General features: G+C 47.4%; 1 non-coding gene across 1 annotated transcript; it reads left to right on the plus strand.

Moving 5' to 3' along the window:
* Positions 1-2663: 2663 nt before the first annotated feature.
* Positions 2664-2770, plus strand: LOC120710929. Its single transcript, XR_005690097.1, has one exon. It is a non-coding gene; the product is annotated as a small nucleolar RNA R71 (small nucleolar RNA).
* The last annotated feature ends 17310 nt before the right edge of the window (positions 2771-20080 follow it).

Below are 20080 nucleotides of genomic sequence, written 5' to 3' on the forward strand. Positions count from 1 at the left end.
ATACTCGGAGTAGGTAATTCACATGCTAGACATTTGAGGCTAGCAAACAATGGGTACGCAAAGGAGAAAGACCAGTAGATGACAAGTACCTTCCTCAAACGTACTCACCATTCGGCAAAGCTCAAGATAACTCAAGATAGCTTATATCGGTTCATATGATAAAACATTATGGCTTTGGGTAGGACATGTAAACCAAAGGGGAAATCTTTACCAAGTTTCATTTTAATGAAATTTCGAGAGGTTCCCTACTAGAGCATGCAGTTTTATTCCGATTCGGGCCATCTCAAATCTCACAACAACTTAGACTTGGAAATCAAGCTCATGCTCCCACTCAAACCAGAATTTTAGTGATATTTTCATGAGCCAACATTTCAAGTACTAGGAGAGTAAAAAGTTGTATACGAGGTACTTGCAAAGCATGGACAAAGCAACTATTCATCATCTCCATGATAAGAGCTTACACGAATTTCCACACATATGTACTGGGAGTTTTATTCAAAGCATGAAACATTTTTCTTTTATTTATTTTGTTTTTTTGTATTTATTTTATTTTATTCTCTTTTGAATTTTTGAAAGACTCAAACCAAGTATATTTTTTTTGGACAGAAGATGAAAGGACAGGTTGAATGACTTACCTGGATATAGTGGCATCCCCCCCAAGCTTGAATGAAGCTCAGTAGGTCCGCCATCTTGAATGATTTTTTTTGTATGCAATATAGAATTGAAAGAATGCATTTGCGAGAATTTAAACATGCCATGATGTGAAAGGGAAAACTATGCAAGGAGATAAACTATCCTATATGCAAATGCAAGAATGGATAACTACCACATACCTCATGGCAAGGGCTCGAGTTTCTCTTCCTGAGTGAGACTATCCATACCTTGGGTTCGGTCGTTGTCACCTGATGGAGACATGGGTGGCGATGCTTTCTTCCGCCATAGGCAGAGTTATTTCGATCTCTTTCTTCCCAAATTCCAAAAATTTCTTACATTGGATATTTCGCTTCTCGTTCCATTGATTATACACCTTGATCTCCTCTCGAGTTCGAAGATTCTCCACTAATTCAATGAGGGTATAGTTGGACGGGGTATATGGCTTCTCCAGCTCTTTCACGGATTCCTTCCGGTTGAAACTTTTGATCTTTGAGCATTGCTCGTCCTTCGGCCTAAAGCCGAATCTTTCCTTCTGCCCATTGATGTTGAGTTGGATTACTCCAACTCTCGCATCAATGTGGGCAGTTGTCACACTCAAGAATGGCCTCCAAAGTATGAGAGGAATCTTGGTGCCGATTTCCATATCGAGGATGACAAAATCAACAGGAACAAAGACATTCCATATTTTTACCGGAATATCCTTGGCGATCCCCACGAGATGACGAACCGATTGGTCTGCTAGCTTTGGCATGGCGCTGATGCTTGCTCGCAGATCGCAAAGAGCGTGCTTAAAGTGTTGAGCTCCGATAGAACATGTGATGGTGGGGCATCCTGGTTTCTTCTTCTTCTCTAGGAGAGGGTTGAGTATAGTTGTGCTACACTCATCTATAAGCTGCACGACCTCGGTGGTCGGCAGGACCCTCTTGTTGCCAAGGATATCCTCGAGATACATGGCATATGTGGGAACCTGCATAGTGTCTAGAAGTGGTATGTTGCCATAAAGCTTCTTGATTACCTCGACGAACTTGCCGAATTGCTCGTCGGCCATCGGCCTCCTTTTCTGCTCTAGAAACGGTAAGGCGGTTGTATCGTGACAGTCCCGTGAAGTTCTAGGGGGTTCCACGGGGTCTTCCTGGGTAGCAATGGTGTTGGATTCATTGGCCTCCTCCAGCACCCCGTCTTTAGCATCGGTATTCCTGGCGGTTACGGTCTTCCGCCGTGTACCTACATCCTGCGGAAGATGTGGTCTCTGTGCGGATTGTCTTGCCCGCACAATTACTGCATTCACGTTTTCTTTCGGATTCACTTCTGGTTGCTCAGGAAGCTCCCCCGTGTTATGGTTACGACAGGATGAGGCCAGCTGAGTTACTTTAGTTTCTATCAATGTATTGAATCTCAACTGATTTTTAATAACAGAGTTAAACCCATCTAGTTGCATAGCCAAAGATTTAAGAATTTTATCATTAGCAAGAGACTTCTCACCAATGTTGTCATTGATTTGCTTTTGGCCATACATGAAATTTTTAAGCGAGGGCTAAAAACTATTATTAAAATTGTTACCTTGCTGTTGGCCGAAGGGGAGGTCGGGCTTAGAATTCCAACCTTGCTGAGGATGGCAGTCTGTGTCATCGGGAGTGTCGTTCCCAATGGATTTTTCGTCCTCTTGAGTGAACGGGCAAGATTTGCCCGAGTGTCCAGTATTGCCACATTTCTCACATGTCATCCGAGACTTGGTCTGGTTAACCTCCTGGTGTGGAGATTCCAGCTTTTTCATGAGAAGATCCATCTTGGCGACCAGCCTATCGACACAGTCGATATCATGTGTTCCTTTTGCACGGGCCGGCTGCCTATCTGCCTTCCAACTCTGGTTGGAAGCAACCTTGTCGATGAGCACTCTAGCTCCTGCAACATCGAGGGAGAGGAATGCTCCTCCCGCTGCTATGTCCATGTGATCTTGCGATTGCTGGTTCAGGCCATGGAAGAACTTCTGAATGATAAGCCATTCTTCCGTGCCGTGGTGTGGGCATGCTGCAATGTATTCCTGGAGACGATCCCAGGCTTCCGAGACTGTCTCATCTTGGAGTTGTTGAAAATTGGAAATCTTGTTCCGAAGGGCGTTGGTTTTGCCCACCAGAAAGTACTTGACCAGAAAAGCATTGGCGCATGCATCCCAAGTGTTGAATTCTTCCTTGAAGGTGTAGAACCACGTCTTTGCTTTCCCAAGCAAAGAGAATGGGAACAGTCGAAGACGAATATTATCCATCGTAGTGCCTTTTGGGTTGATTATGCTGCTCACTTCCAGAAAATTCTGCAGATGAGCAATGGCATCCTCTGATGCCTTTCCGCGGAAGGGACTTGCTTGGACCATGTTGACAAGACCAGTCTTTATCTCAAAGCCATCAGTGCCTTGGTCATTGGTCAATCCAATAGGGATATGGCCATTGGACGGGGCTGAGAATTGACGTAGTGTCTTCTGAACCATGGGTATTGAAGCTGGCAATGTCAAACCTTGATCCTAAGAAAGTTTCTTCTGGTAGGACGAATATGCGTCAAATAATTCACCCAATTCTTCTGGATATGAGTTGAAGTGAAATGGTAGATTGAATCTGGTCCTACACTGCTCTGCAGAAATCACAAAAATCCGAGAGCAATGGTAATCCCGCTAAAATTAGTAGTGATAAATTAGTAAATTTTGTCAAACTATTCGATGATATCTTTAGCCAATTACTTCCCCGGCAATGGTGCCAGAAATGCTTGTTGGTGTTTCTTATGCTCAATAGAATACAGATTCCGCAAGCGCACAGAATCACCGTTGCAGCACTTCACCTTGGAGTATTCTAGGGTATCATAATTTTCCTCAGGGAAGCACTATGGCAAAGAGTATCGAAGAATCGAATGACAAACTTTACTAGAGATATCAACCGACTAAATTAGTGGGGGCAAGCCTGATATGATAGATAAGATAATGGTCCACAAAGACTGTCTGACACAGGAGACTCTAATCCTTAGAGAGGTAAGCAGCTGGGACGACAACGTAGTTATCGGGAACGTAGAACTTACTTCGGCGTCCTCAGGGAATGACTTAGACTGGGGTGAGAAGGGAGTCCAACGGTAGTCAGCACTACTGATATGAAAGCACCTGAACGTGGTGGACTACGAGGGACGGACAGGGCTGTCACCACCTGCCGCCTACCACAACGGTACTGTGGGGTGGAACACACTTTCTAGCTAACACTAAGCTCGGACACCACATCCGTACTTGGTGTTAGGATTTCTCTTGTCGCGAACAAGAGAAATCCCCCTCAACCTAGGGGCCTAACTTGAGTTCCCTAGTCCGGGCCAGAAAACCTATAAGGTAAGATCCCGATAAACAAGAAAGATACAAAGTCTAAGCTAGAGGAACTTACTTCCGCACACAAGTACAATAACTTGAGAAGATAAATAATGCGGAAAGTAAAGCTGACTCGAAAAGATAAAGAAGATAACTATATTGATAAATGTCAAAGGAAAAGATACAAGAGCTTATACCAACTTCCGATGACGACTCCAGAATCCCGAGACAAGCTCGACTCGACTCTAACTCCCAGACTACCTAACCTACTCTAGAAACTAAGAATGATAGAAGATAGCTCCTTTGTGTGTGTGTACAAGTGATGGATGGGGTCCTGTTTATAGCCTTCCAGGGTCGGCAAAGTGGTTGGCGTCAGTTGTAAGCAGCTGAGGTCGGTAGGCTTAACTTCCACGCAAAGACTGGAGATAAGCGGCTGCCAGGTGGGGCCGGCCGGCCCCTCCTAGGCTGGCCGACCTAGGATCATGGTGGTTTGGCCACCTCCTTCTCCTGGACGCTCCTGATTCACTCCTGGGGTCGGTGATAGTTGCTTGGTCTTGACGCAGGCAGTTACTAGGCCGGCCGGCCTCCCTCTGGTGCCCCTCGGCCCTCTGTTGCACCGACATCGTACGTGGACGCTTGTGATTGTTCCAGGGAGTTGCTTCACCGACTTATGCTTGATTTGACACTGTCTTGTGGTTCCTTTGATCTATGTCAATGCCTTTCGGTCCATTCGATCAAACTGACGTGTAATCCACGACTCAGAGGCATTGTGGGTGTGTTACTTTGCCTTTGGATTGAAGACGTGGCACACTCCTCAGGGGTGCCAGGCCAGCCGGTCTAGGATAGGCTGGTCGGCCTGGGTTTGTGCCCAACTTCGCCTGTTTTTGGTACATGATCACCTGAAATCAAAACTCATCCAAAACTTGTGGAATTTGTTAGGATTAGGTAAAATATGTAATGAACATAGTGCAAGGCTCAATTTATTCCCGAGAAGTTGACGGTCAAAATGGGAAATAATGGCAACAACAGCCCAACTCATGGTGATATGAGGTCTGAGTATGCTGAGGTGGTGCCGGTGTTTCTTCCCTCCTGGTTCTACTTCTTATCATCCTGCCAGGTAAACCAGAAGTACTATGCCTGCTGCCCCCATCTCGTTGAACGAGAGGGATGGTTAGCGAATGGCAATTGTACAAATGGAAGTCTGCATTGGGCAGCGGAATCTCATTTGTATAGCCCATGAAGAAGAAAATCAAAGAGTCATCCGGGCCTTTCTTAAGTATGCGACCTTGAATCAAATAAGACTTGTCGATATACACGCGGTCACCCTCAATGAAAGGAATGGAATTCCCCTCTAAGGCACCGATATGTGTAGCGATACAAGTTATCAAAGAAGTACACTCAATAGGACCCGTCATCTTGAAATTCAAAAGCCATTGCCTAACCAAAGCTTGTGCGGGGGAGATTTTGATCTTGTTGACCAAGGCATATAAAAAGAGCAACTCATCGTTGCGCACGGGTCGGACATCATCTCTTGGAAAGAGAGTGATGGCTAACCACTTGTGCATCAAGCGAAGAGTTGGGTTATGAATGTCATTGCACGTAGGTGCAAATTTGCCCAAAATCTGTCCCCAAAATTCATGACGATTAAATCCGCGGCAAGCTTGCTCAAGAGAAATTGGCCAGCGTTTGTTGAAATCGAGGTGGCCAGCAAAAGTTTTCCAAGAAAGCAAATATTCTTCCCCGAAAAGTCGAAAGTAAACCCCATTTTCCACCTCCCGAAGAGTGCAAAGAAATTGGATGGTGGGGAGCCGAGAACCATACTCCTCAATGGGAACGAAGTTGTCCCATCCAATTGCGTGCCAAACATTAGCGAAGTCTTCGTACATACCTATCTTGATGAGGAGTTCCGGATCGAAGGCTTGGGTGTGGACGAAGCTTCGGTCTTTGATCATGGCATAGGCTTGTCGTTCACGAGCGTCATGCAAGTCGAGGTAGGGAGCGTCTTCTTCATCAATTTCCATGTCCTCGGCTTGTGGCTCGGCATGCACTTCTTCGTATTGTTCTTCTTGTTCGTAGTCCATCGTGGTTGGTGTTGGTGTTGGTGTAGGTTCAGAGGAATGACGGGAGCTAGACTCACCCCGTGAATGGGATGAACCTAACCTCATCACCCTCTTGATGGCTCCGGTTATCTTCCGACCTGCACCCTTCATGCTTGCAACAAGAGCGAACAAGAACGAATGAGAACAACTTGATTCGGGTTACGTTAGTGAAATGAAAGTGAAACTCTTACCCGAATGTTGTTCCCCCAAGTATACGAACAATCTTGCAGCAAAGAAATGAAAAAGAGAGTGTTCTTGCAATCAAACATGAGCCAAAATCCAATGAAAACCCGAGAGCAAAGTTGGAGAGAGTTTGAGAGGGAGTGAGTGAATGAGAGTTGAGTGTGAGAGCTCAACACCCACCTCTCATGTAACAGCCCATGGGCCAGGTTGGCCGGGCCAAATTCGCGAGTTACTGTAGCATTAGAGGTTTAGTCCCATACTGAGAATGGAAGGGAGTGCATACCAGCTTAAATACCAGCCTAGGGGGAGTTAGTTAATTCCGGGTCAATCCTTTTACGCGAAGCGAGGACGAAAGTGCAAGAGAATTAATTAGCAGGTGTGGTCTACTCAACGTGTAGAGTAGATCTTGGTCGTTCTCCCGGGTCGGGTCATTACATCTCAACCTCTATTTAAAGAGAGAATGGCCGGGCACCGTTGGAGAAGCAGGCCACAACGGTCACAGAGCCGTTGGAGAAGGTGGGGCCCAGGAGCCGTTGGCCCTGGGTCGGCCGACCTGTGGAGTCGGCCGGCCCCAAGGTGGGCCCCCTGGTGCCCCCCTTTCGGTGCCAGGCCAAACTTTGCCTCTAAAGATTTTGAAAAGTATTTTTCTTCAAAGGATTTCAATGCTTAGAAAATATTTTTGGATTTATGTAAAAATAGAAAAGGTGCTAGAAAAGATTCTAGCATGCAATGGTGTTTTGAAAATTCAAATATGCAGTAGGAAAAAGTTTCAAAAGTCGAGAGAAGCAAATTTGGTGGAAAATTAAATATGAGATAAGTACCGATTTACCTTTGGCAAGGGCTCGTCGTTTTGAGTTTGACAAGTGGGATCTTTCTCCTGCAATAACTTACCATTGTTTGGCTCGTCCTAGAGAAGTGGGCAAGGATGAACTCTCAACCTTACGCCATACCTTCTTTGATCGTCTTCTTTTGGATCGGGTGGTCGTAGGTTCTTCAGGCTGGGGTTCGGGTGAACCCCAGAGCGCTTGCCCTTCACTATCTTGTTGTATTATGAAATGCTGCTCTTCCCTTTCCTTGAATCTGAAAAACATGTCCTCCTTCCCAACACGGAAACGAATTTCTCCCCTTCCGACGTCTATCTTTGCCTTTGCGGACCTTAGGAAAGGTCGATCAAGTACGAGGTTGACCCCAAGGTCACCATCCGTATCCATTACCACAAAATCGGCAATTATGAAGGAGTCTCGTACTCGTACGAAGACGTGTTTGGCTATCCCTTCGGGATATCGAACTGTCGAATATGCAAGTTGTATGAGCATATTTGTGGAGGAAAGAGCAGGATAATCGAGTTCTTCGTATATTACCTTGGGCATTTGTTGTCAGTCGAAACCCACCGGCGAGCAGCGACGGGCAACACGAAGAGCCGGGAGGTTGCTGGGGCACTGGCAGGCACTGCTCCCTCGTCGACGGCCCGCAATTCCGTCACGCGCCCGGAGGTTTTGTAGAAAACCGGGCGTGCCACCAGACCTATACCCGATCAGGAGGGTGTAGACATGCTCCGAACAGTTTCCTGCATACAAAGACACGTGTAAACATAAGTCCGAGCCGTTGTCGGCTCCCTGGGATGACTCTTGCATCGGCTTTAAAGAGCCAATCGAGTCCCGGTGTCAGATTGGATCTGTAACCATCCAGATGTCGACGAATAAAGCGAATAATTGTAAAGCTGCTTCAATTAAATCTAGCTAATCTAATCCACAATGGTAAAAGCTTCACTGCTAGATCGGAACATCCTACACGTAACTAGGCCTAATGAACATAACAGACAACTAGACCATAACCCAAAACAGAGGCCTAAGAACTAGCAAGAGCCGATTCCCGGAACAATCCCTATCAAGGTCAAGATAAAGCATCTACTACGCCACCGGATCGTCCAATCCGTTTGCAAGGCCTAACCTAGCAGATATTACGCCAACTCCTAAGATAAGAGCAAACCATAACAGATTAGATCTACTAAACATAAAAGAAGCAGAGTGTTGCTTCTGTGCGACTAATTCTATGCAACAAGAACTAGCATAAGATTGAAACGTGACAGCACAGAAACAACGTGATATTCGTAGATGATAAGCAATGAAGCGTAATAGATCTACCAAAAGCCATGCTACGAACATCAGGATAACTAGTATTACTCGCCATCAAAAACGCTTCAGTACGAGTAATACCAAGGTAAGAGCAAGAACTACGCTGCCCTGATCACAGGAAGCGATCAGGGCAGCATGACACTTACTTGGATGAAACCCTAGGATTAGGGGTGGCGATGCGCCGAGAGTTGTTGTTGTGAGACGTGATGACGCTCTCCTTCATGAATAACAAAGGGTACATATTTATAGTCCGGAGACTTGGGAAACAATCTAAACTAATCTTGTCCCGATTGGACTCTATCTCTAATCTTGAACTAAATCTAAAGATACACGGCCAATGTGGCCCATATGCTCACGCAGGAGCCGATTTACAAGCCTTCTTTAGTCTTCTGCTTTAAGCCCATCTTGCTTTCGGCCCATAAATTAACCCTGTTAATTTATGGCGATAACACATGCCCCCTGGTTTTGGCAATGATAGTTCCAAAACCAATCCGTCGCTTCATCTTTCCGTTAATGCTCATTAAACACTATGCAACCACCAAGGAAGACACAATGTCTCTGCAACTGGCTCCTCGTAGAACGCGAAACTGCCGATCCGTCTTCTACCTTTTCACTATTTAACCTCCCTCTGCATCGGCTCTTCTTCACAACAAAACTTCTTCTTCCTCCCAAAGCCAGTAGCACAGAAACCACCCCAATCTTCCAGCAGCAATGGCGATCTCTTCTTCTTCCGACTCCAACTCCTTTGGAGACTCTTCTTCTTCTTCCTCTTCCCCTTCTTCTTCCCCCCTTCCTGCTTCTTCCATCGACTCCATCCCAGAGAGTCGGGAGCCGACGCCAGAGTGGGACCCAACCACAGCGTACGAAACGCTGGCTCCTCTGCACTGGGATGCAGAGGAGTTCGACTTCGGGGTCGCCTCCGAGGAGGACGAGCCCGAAACTGAAGGAGAAGACCTCCGGCTCCTGTTCCAAGAGGAGTCGGAGAAGGACAAGGAAGAAGACCCCTCGTCGGACGGAGTCGACTCTTCCTCGGAAGAGGAGATCGACTCCCCCTCCGATGACGACGAGCCGATAGGCGGAAAGCCCTTCCGGTTCCTCGGGTCCTCCGAGGAGGACAGCGAAGAGGAGAACAGTGGCGATGGCGGCGGCTGGAGCGAGTCCGGGTCTGAAGGCGGCAGCAGCGCCTTCAGCAGCGACGATGACGACGACGACGGCAGCGACGACGACGGTAGCGGAGATGTACCGGCCCGAAGCCCCAAGCGTCGTATGTACTAGGTACCTACGAACAGTAGTAGTGGTATCGTAGGAGTAGGATCAAAAAGCCGAAGGATTGATTCCTTTGTAAAATCGGCTTTCCTTGTAATGAAATTTCCTTTTAATGAAATCGAGTTTCCCCAATTTCGTGTCTTCATCTACCTTCCAAAAAGCCGATGGCAACGCATCAGGCTTCCATAAATATCCAAGAGCCGACGAAATTCAAACTAGAAGCAACCCGCAGAAGAATAATACTTCCAGTCTGAACCGAACTCGACGAACCCTCAATTTCGAGTGCAATTCGAAAACCAAGCTCTACAAATCCGAGCAAGAACTCTTCAAGCAGCCAAAATTCAAATCAGAGCCCACAGCAAGCAAACCTTAAGTCAACGGATCTGAACCATGGCGGATTCTGCAGCTCAAACAACAAGCTCTGCAACTGATGATACGGCAATCTGCGGCCTGAAGGTAATATTCGGCCTAATCCTTTAGTTTCCTTCAGCTTACCAAGTTTCTGAAACTGAAACTCTGAAACATAACACCATAAGCATATTTCTGAACTTCTGAACTTCAGGTGTCAAACATCCTTTTGCTGCATCCCTCTAATCTAAAATCTTTCTGTCTTGGCCCACAAACCCATGAAACCCCCACAGATTTGATCTCTTGTGAAGCAAATAGGATTCCTTTTGTGAGTCAAAACATCGATTTGAACCTCTGGGCCGACTGCTTAAGAGCCTGGCCTAACCCACCTGAAAGCTGGATTACATGTTACAGCAGAGTAGCGAAAGCTCACATGCCCTTATGGCAGGATTTGAACATAGCCGACACACTTAGTTTATCACTATCACCTCTTGACAACGATGAAAATCTTCTGAAAACCATCGGCTATTTCTGGTCCGATGCTCTGAATTGTTTCCTCTTTGGTCATGGACCCATGACTCCTACTCTGCTAGATGTTACCATGATCACTGGACTAGACATTAGCTCTCCTAATCCTGCTGCTCACAAAATGGCAGAAGTCCCCTTCAAACTTTCTTCCAAGGTTAACTGCACAAACTGGGGTACTTACATGAGTCAGCACATGAAAACAAAAGGTCCAGTGACTGAGAAAGAACACACAGCTTTCTTAAATCTTTGGCTAGAGCACTTCATCTTCTGTGGCCCTTCTTTAGCTCCAACTAAGAACTATCTCCCTTTGGCCTATCACTTGGCCCATGGTAATCACACCGGCCTAGGCAAACTCTTCCTTGAAGAAACCTACAGATATCTCCATTTGATGACATCTAATTTACATAACAAAAAGAAACTGACAACTGGAGGCCCTTGGTGGTTCATTCAGTTGTGGGCACAACTGTACTTCCAGCACCATATTCCCAACTTCCAAGTCCTGATCAAGAACTCTTTCCCTGATGAGAGTGGCAAACCAATTAGATGTACAAGCTACAGCCAAGCTTTATTTAGTCTCCCTGGCAGTAAACTTAATTCAACAGATGCAGCAAACTGGTTTAGAATCTTCTACAAAGGCTCAGAAAATCCCCTCTATTTTCCATTTACTGAATCTGAACCCTTTGAAATCCCAACTGCCTTCAGACTAGATAATTTTGCCGATGATGACAGCACTCGGCATCTGTTTTCTTTGATGATCCGACCTGGCTTCCTTCCTGTTGGCATCAGTACCTCTAATAGAATCATTAAGCCAGGTTATGAATCTTACCAACCAGTTATAACAGCTCGGCAATTTGGCCTAGGACAGGTCCCTCCCCACTTCCATATTCACCACTTGGTGGAGAGCAGAGCCGATCTGCCTGATGGTCTCACCAGCTCAAGATGCTACAACATGTTTGACAATCTCCACATTCCAATACCAGCCGATTTGTCTTTCACCTCCTCATCAATCGGCTTTGATACTTGGTGGAACATGTGGAAAACTCATGTCTTCAGAAAGGCTCTAAGTCCTCGACTGCAGCAAATCGATCCTGAATATGTAATCCTCGAGGAAGAGGTACTGAATTTATGCACTTCATTTCTCCTAAGTCCTCTATTCCTTTCTCTTGGCTGAACCTGCTCATCTTGTCAGCAGCAACAAGATGGTCCAGAACCCATGACCAGCACTGGGGAGCCATTTCACTTCCTTCCAACTGCTCCTAATGTACTCTTCTGCAAAGGATCACCACCAATGAAGAAAGTGATAATGACTGTTCAGCCAGACTTACTCCAGTCGGCTCCCAAGCGAAGACAAACTTCAGCAAGCATTGCCCCCCGAGTCTTGACCAAGAAAAGGAAGATGATCACAAGGCGTGTCATCAAGAAACCAGTACCATCCCCTCCAAGTCCATCAGAGTCCAACACCAACCAGGTAACCCATCATTCAAGAACTTATATCATACATATGTACCTTGGTTGATTATAATTCTATTTCCAGGATGCAGCTGAAGAAACCTCCAATGCAGAAGTGTAACACCCTAATTTAAATTTCAGCATTTATTAACAAATTTAATTGGCTTTATTTAAATTTTCTAAGGTTTATTGTGCTTAGATGACATTAAATCTAATTATGGTTCTCAAGTAATTAAAATTTTGTCCTAGGTTTACTTTTAATGTTGCATTCATGCTGGAGCATTATTTTATTTGTTTGAGTGTTAGAGTTGAATTCAAATTAAATTTTGAATTCAAATAGATTTGATTGAGTTAGTTTGAATAGGAAAAGAAATAGAAGAGTTAATAGAAAGGGAACCCAGCAGCTCAAGCCCGTGGACCTCCTTTCCTTTCCCACGCACACGGCCCAAGCTCCCTCTCCCTCCTGTGCGCGGCCCAACTCCCCACTCGGCCCAGCCGAACCCCGCAACGGCCCGCTCCCTCCCGCTCGCCAGCCAGCGCACGCGCCCCTCCTCCTCTCGCCGACAGCGTGGCCCACACTCCCACGCCCAACCCAACAGCTAACCCGGGCCCATCCGTCAGCCTGCCCTCACCTCCCGCTCAGCCCGAGTCGCCCGCGCCGCGCGCGTTTCGCTCGCTGACCAGCCGGGCCCGCACACCAGCCGCTCAGCCCGCCTCGCGTCGCCTTCGCGCCCCTGACGGCCCGGGCCCAGCGGTCAGGCTCGTCCCCTTCCTCGCGCAACCGCCGCGCCCGGCACGCCGAGATTCTCGGCGGGCTTTCCTTCCTGGGCACGCACGCCCAGGCCATCCCGCCGCCCTACAAATAGGGGCCCGAGCCTCCCCTCCTCCTCCCATCCGCAGCCGCCACCGTAAACCTAGCCTGCCGCGCATCTTGCTCCGCCGGACAGCCGCTCCTCTGCGCCGCCATGGAGTCGCAGCTCCGCCGCACCTGAGCTCCGTCCAAGGGGCGCACCAGCTCCGCCTCGATCCCTGGATCATCCTCGAGCTCCTTGGCCCCGGACCGAGTCACGCCGCACCGGGAATTTCGGCAGGGACGCATCGCCGGTAAGTGGCTCTGCCGCCGTGATTTCCATGCCGCCGGTGACTGCCGGACCACCCTAACCCCCGCTTCACCCTCACAGCCCTGCCGGGAGTCGAACCAGGGAGTCCAGACGCTTGGAGCTCCACCACAGTGCCCCGCCACCGAGCGCCGCCTGCGACTCGCCGCCGGAGCTCGCCGCCAACCGGTCCTTCCTTCGTTTCCGAGCCCGGTGGGCACCCGCAACTCCTCCCGATCCTTTTGGCGCTATATTTTGGTAGTTGTAGCCCCGGGAGACCCCGAACCGCCCTGCGCCGGCGAGCACCACCACCCAGCTCCGCCCCGCGCCGTGGCGAGCCCCAGCCGAGCCTCCCTGAACCCGGGAAACCTCCCCAGTGGATCACGCATGTTGCGTGGAGTCCTCCCGACCCTGTTTCCGTCCCTTTTGACCCCTGGAAGGCCAAGAACGGCCATGGCCGGCGAACCCCCGCCACGGGAGCACGCCGCCAGCGCCTTCCGCCGCCGCCCCCGCGCCCCTTTGCCCTGGACCGCCAGATCCGTTTGCAATGGCCACAATTAGATCCAGCGCCCTTAAAACCCAGGCCATCAGATTTGGATCCAATGATCCAGATCGGCACGTACCCCTTCGCCCTGGCACTTTTGCTAAAGAGTCCCTGGACTTCCTTGAAATCAACCCGCCATCCTGGATAGTTCAAAAATAATTACTGTTGGGCCCAGTTTTTAGCAGATAACCCCCTAGCTTTTCTCAGAATAGAACCCGCCGTCCTAGCTTGGTAATTTTGCGAGTTAGACCCCAGAACTAAGGTTTAATTACGTTTTAGCCCTCGGTTTTTGCAGAAAACCCCCTGGAACTTAGTTTTTCTCGCAAATAAGCCCCTAGAACTTGTTTTTAGCCTAGTTTATGCGTTTTAGCTCCGTTTTTAGCGTTCTTTATATCCACGGGATCATTGTAACGCATAGAACAGTTTAGGCTTAGTTTTTCTTGCTGTTTTTATGTATTGATGTACTGTTTTTTAGTTTTTGTTAGTGTTTGCTTGTATGCTTATTGTTGTGCCTCGTTTTGGCCATGTGTTCGTGAGTAGACGTTGATCCATATGAGGAGCCCCAGTACCAGTACCAGGAGCAGCCATCTTCTGAGCACTTTGAGCAGCAGTAGGAGCATTATGAGGAAGGCAAGAATAACATGAACAACCCATCACTTTTAAATACATTTTCATACTGCATTTTAATACTGTATGCCTATAAGGACATTCCTAGCCACTTTATATCCTTTATATATACCTTTGGGTTGCATTTTGGTTAGTTGTGCTAGGTTGCTGCACTATAACACTCTCTCGTCCTTTTTAATTAATTTGATTAATGGTTTACTTGAACTTAATTCTGAGAGTGGCCCTCTGTGCTTCGTGCTTGGGTGGCTCACGTCTCGTTAAAATATGGTTTTGTAGAAACATGGTTTACGGGGCCAGCACGGTGCTTAGTGCTTGGTTGGCCACTCTCCATAAGGACCGGTTCATAGAGCGACAACCTGGGACAACAGCGCTACCACAAGGCTAGAATGGGATAGACTTGGCGTAATAATTAGATCTTTTTGGTTTGGAGTAACTTACCTGCGGGGCAGGGGCGGTAAGCTTCTATGGCCCTCGTGCTGAGTGGCCTCGTCTGTGCTTCGTGTCTTGACGCCCACTAGACCTGCTCCATAGTCACCGATCCACCCTCGCGGTTACTCCCTACCAACGAGATTCTTTGTAAAGGCCTCGTAGTGAGTCGCTAGTCATCTCACCTAAGGAAGTGTGATGAACAACTGGCGTAGCTCACGACTTGTGGGTAAAGATGTGCAACCTCTGCAGAGTGTAAAACTGGTATACTAGCCGTGCTCACGGTTATGAGCGGCCCAGATCCTCCTTTTGATTAGTGGAGTTATCTCCTTCTGACGAGGGAGGTGCTTCTCGGGGTTACCTTGGTTTGGTTTCGGTTTGGTTCTCAGTAGTGACATGTTTAATCTTGATTAATTACTATGTAACTGGGTTAATGTTAATTCATCAACTCGTAGTAAATAGCTTTAATAAAATTTTGCCAACACTTAAAAGCTAATGCAGTTGAGTCAGCCAACCTTAGAGCCTCATAGTTTGTGTTATACTTGTTGAGTACAAGTTGTGTACTCACCCTTGCCTCTTCTCTACTTTTTCCTCTTGGCTACGCTACTGCTGCTCAGTTCCTGCCGACATGAGGGAGTTCGTCCAGCGCTACCAGGACTACGAGGACTTCTAGGTGTTCGTCTCCCAGTCGACGTCCATGTGGCGCCCTGCTTCAGCTTCGGAGAGCTTTTATCGTATTTGTACTTCGCTTCCGCTGTATCAGACATTTTTGTCATTAATGTAATAAATAACATTCGTATTCGCTTTATTATGTCTTTTTACGTGATATGTGCTATGATATACTGTTCATTCTGTTGTACATACGTGTAACTTGATCCTGGCACGTATATGATTGCTCGGTTTATGTCCTTTTATAAACCGTGTGTTACAAGAAGGCCTGAATCAACATGAGACGGCTGCAACTCCTGATGTACTGATGGACACAAACGAAGAACAAGCTGATACAGTCGATGCTCTTGACGCTCACACCAGCTCTGATAGGACGATTGCTCCCAAACCGACCAACACTTCTTCTCCAGAACAGGTGACATTACAAAACCAATTCTGAACCAGCCGATAACTTCATAAATGCATATTGTTCTAACTCCAGAGATGTCCATAGAGCTTTGACATTTCAGGTTTGCTTTCCTTTGACCCAGCATCAATGGGTCTGATTGTCCCTGGAGTAGAAACATCATCTCTGCAGCAATCAGCTAACTTGACACATCATCTTTGACTCATCAGGGATCTCCTATCTGCTCCAATCACCGCTCTGGTTGACGATTCCAGCAAAATAAAGAACATCTTCGAGCAAATAGAATCCCATCTTCCGGAGCCATTGCAAATCAAGCTCTAGTCAACCAGCAACCTCCCATTCTTTCGGATAGAAGTCAGTAAAGCACAACAAAGGATGGAAGCACGTCGCTCTCAAGCTTCTCTGAAGGCTGACATTACCCAAAAGTGCAAGGCCCTCAACCAGAAAAAGGCAATTCTAGATATCAAAGCCGACGTGTCTGCCAACATGAACCGACTCGACCTCCTGAAGAAAGAACTGGCGGAACTCGAAGAAAAGGTCCGCACCACCAAAGAACTCATCCAGGCCGAGGAAACCTCCATCGCAAACTCCAAGCAAGAAACCCAGGAAATAGCCAAGAAGATACAAGCAAAGTTTGCAGAAATCAGCACCTTGAGCCGGCAGATAGTCACAGGCGATGACAAGGATGACAAAGCGATTATAGCACGAGCAGACACTGTTCGAACTGAAGCCATCCATGCCATAGAAGAGTTCCTGAACCAGTAGATAGGCTCAAGAGAAAATTAGTACTGCCTGTTAACTTGAGACTTGTAACTATTAAAAATATCTTAAGTCGATGGTTACACATCGGCTGTTCGCTTTTCATTAGCCAACTCAAAGTGTTGGCCTGTCAGTTTTTTTTTGTGCGGCCAACTCAACATGTTGGCCTGTCGTGATATAGCCAGATGGATATCATCGGCTTTTATTACTCGCCTTCCCACATGCTCGGGAAATACCTCTTGAGATGCTGACCATTGACAGCAACAGGAAACTTGACACCATCCAATTCCTCGAGCATGTATGCGTTCCCAGGCAAAACCTGATCAACCTTGTACGGCCCATGCCAAGTTGGAGACCATTTACCAAACTTTTTGTCTTTAGCTCCCAATGGCAATACCGCCTCCCAAACCAAATCTCCAACTCAGAAATCCTTAGGCTTGACCTTCTTGTTGTATGCACGGGCGACTTTTGCTTTGTTCTCTTTGATTTTTTCCAGCGACCAAAGCCTTAACTCTGTCAGGTCCTCCACATTATCGTTCATCAAGGCTGCATACTGTTCGGCAGATAGATCATTCTGAAACTCAACACGCCTTGATCCAGCCGTGATTTCCCATGGTAGCACAGCGTCCTGGCCGTAGACTAGATGGTACGACGACGTCTTGGTGGACCATGACACGAAATACGATATGCCCACAAAGCTTCTGATAACACCTCATGCCAGCGCCTAGGATATTCATCGATCTTTATCTTTATGAGCTTAATAAGGCTCTGGTTGGATGCTTCAGCCTGTCCATTGGCTTGGGCATAATACGGAGATGATCTGATCAGCTTAATCCCCATGTCATCGGCAAATTTTCTGAACTCTTCTGATATAAAGACCGATCCTCCATCAGTCGTAATGGTCTGAGGGATCCCAAATCTGTGGATGATGTGTTCTTTGACAAAGCTGATCACATCTCTCGATGCTACTGATCTCATGGGCACTGCCTCTACCCACTTTGTGAAATAATCTGTGGCAGCTGAGACCCATTGGTGACCCTTGCTAGACGACGGGTTGATCTGTCCAATCATGTCCATGCCCCAACCTCTGAATGGCCAGGGTTTGATGATAGGATTCATCACTGATGCTGGCACTATCTGAATTTTACCAAACCTCTAACATGCTTGACATCCCTTGTAATATTTGAAACAATCTTCAAGCATAGTGGGCCAGTAATAACCCGATCGCCTAATCAGCCATTTCATCTTATGAGCCGATTGGTGCGTACCGCAGGCTCCCTCATGAACCTCATGCAAGAGCCGATTTGACTCTGAAGGCCCCAGACATTTGAGCAGTAGTCCTTCCAAGGTCCTGTAAAACATGTCATCCCCTATCAGAACGTACTTCATGGCCTTGAGTCTTATCCTTCTGGGTGCCCCCCCGAGCCGAATCCTTCAAGTAATTGAAGATATCGGCTCTCCAGTCTCCGGGCTCAAGAAACTGAACCTCCACATCGACTCCATCGGCTGCTTCCCTGTACCCGGAAGCCATCTGTGCCAAATCATTGGCTTCATTGTTCAGAGTCCTGCGTATCCAGTGGAAATTGATGTACCTAAATTGTGACATCAACTCATGGCATTGCACCCATATTGGGAAAAGAGCCTCGCTCTCACATCTATATTCCTCCGTGAGCTGAGAAATCACCAACTTTGAATCCCCGAAAATTTCCACCGCTTCTGCTCCAGCTTCAAGGAGTAGTTCCATCCCTTTGCGAACGGCTTCATATTCCACCAAATTATTGGTGCATGGGGCAGTCATTCTGATGGAAAAGGAATATGTCGCCCCACAAGGCGAGACCAACAGAATTCCCACACCGCACCCATCATCACAAGCCGATCCATCAAAGAACATAGCCCAAGCACGAATAAATACCGCAGCAATATCAGTACTGATCCTGTCCGCAACAAGATCCGCCAGTGCTTGTCCCTTGACTGCTTTTGCAGGCTGGTATCGGATATTGAATTCTGACAATGCAAACATCCATTTTCCAAGTCGGCATTTCAGGACAGGAGCCGACAACATGTGCTTTATGACATCCGATTTGCATATAATAATTGTTTCCGCCGAGAGCAAAATATGACGAAGCTTTGTACATGTAAAGTATAAGCAAAGGCAAAGCTTCTCGATTTCAGGGTACCTGGTCTCGGCGTCTAACATGCGTCTGCTGACGTAGAAAACCACCATCTCCTGGCCGTCATGCTTCTGGACCAACACCGAAGCAATAGAAGTGTCACCCACAGATAGGTACACATAAAACGGCCTATCATTCTGAGGAGGAACCAACACTGGAGGCTTTGACAAATACTCTTTGACTTCGTCAAGAGCTTGCTGCTGTTCTGCCCCCCAGCGAAACTCATCATCGGATTTGATTTTCACCAAACCCATGAACGGCTCGATACGCCCAGATAGATTGGAGATAAACCGTCTGACAAAGTTAATTTTACCGATGAGCTTCTGCAATTCTTTCTTCGTAGTACATGGTTTCATCATCTTCACAGCTTCTTGACTCTTTAGGCCAATCTCGATTCCCCGTTCATGCACCAGGAATCCCAGAAATTGACCGGCCGATACACCGAAGGCACACTTCTTTGGGTTCATTTTGAGCCCAAACCTTCGAGTTCGTTCCAAAACTTGGCGCAGGTCTTCTAGATGCCCCCCAGCCAATTTGCACTTGACACAACATCGTCAATGTAGATTTCTACCAATCTGCCGATGAGATCATGAAAAATGTAATTCATGGCACGTTGGTACGTTGCACCGGCATTCTTCAGTCCAAAAGTCATAACCAAGTACTCGAACAAGCCAACTGCGCCTGCCACTCTAAACGCGGTCTTGTTCACGTCTTCCGGGGCCATGAAGATCTGGTTGTAACCGGCATTACCGTCCATGAAACTCATCATTTTGTGGCCAGCAGCGGCGTTGATCAATGTCTCTGCAATAGGCATCGGGTATTCATCCTTCGGAGTTGCTCTGTTGAGATCTCTAAAATCGACGCAGACATGCCATCGGCCATCCTTCTTTTGCACCGGCACCACACTGGAGATCCATTCTGCATACCAGCACGGCCTGATGAACCCAGCATCCAACTTCTTCTCTATTTCTTTCTTGACTTCCTCTAGGACTTCGGCCTTCATCTGACATGCTGGTTGCTGAAACGGCCGAAATCCCTTCTTGAGCGGGAGCCGATGCTCGATGATGCTTCTATCCAGACCGGGCATTTCAGTGTAGTCCCATGCAAAACAATCCCGATACTCTTTCAGTAATGCAATCATCTCCTCACGCAAAACCGGATCCAACTTCTTGCTGATAAATGTCGGCCGTGGCTTATCCCCAGGACCAATGTCAACTTCTTCCAAATCGTCAGCTGACGTGAACCCGTATCCTAGTTTGCCGTCGTCTGAAAAACCAGCTGTGAACACAGGCGAGTCATCATTGTCTGCAAGATCAGCGGCAAACACAGGGAGATGACAAGAAAAATTATTTGGCCAACCGCGTGGGCTGGCCGCTTCTACGCTTCCA

The sequence above is a fragment of the Panicum virgatum genome, chromosome 5K, assembly GCF_016808335.1.
Source record: "Panicum virgatum strain AP13 chromosome 5K, P.virgatum_v5, whole genome shotgun sequence".
NCBI classification, from domain to species: domain Eukaryota; kingdom Viridiplantae; phylum Streptophyta; class Magnoliopsida; order Poales; family Poaceae; genus Panicum; species Panicum virgatum.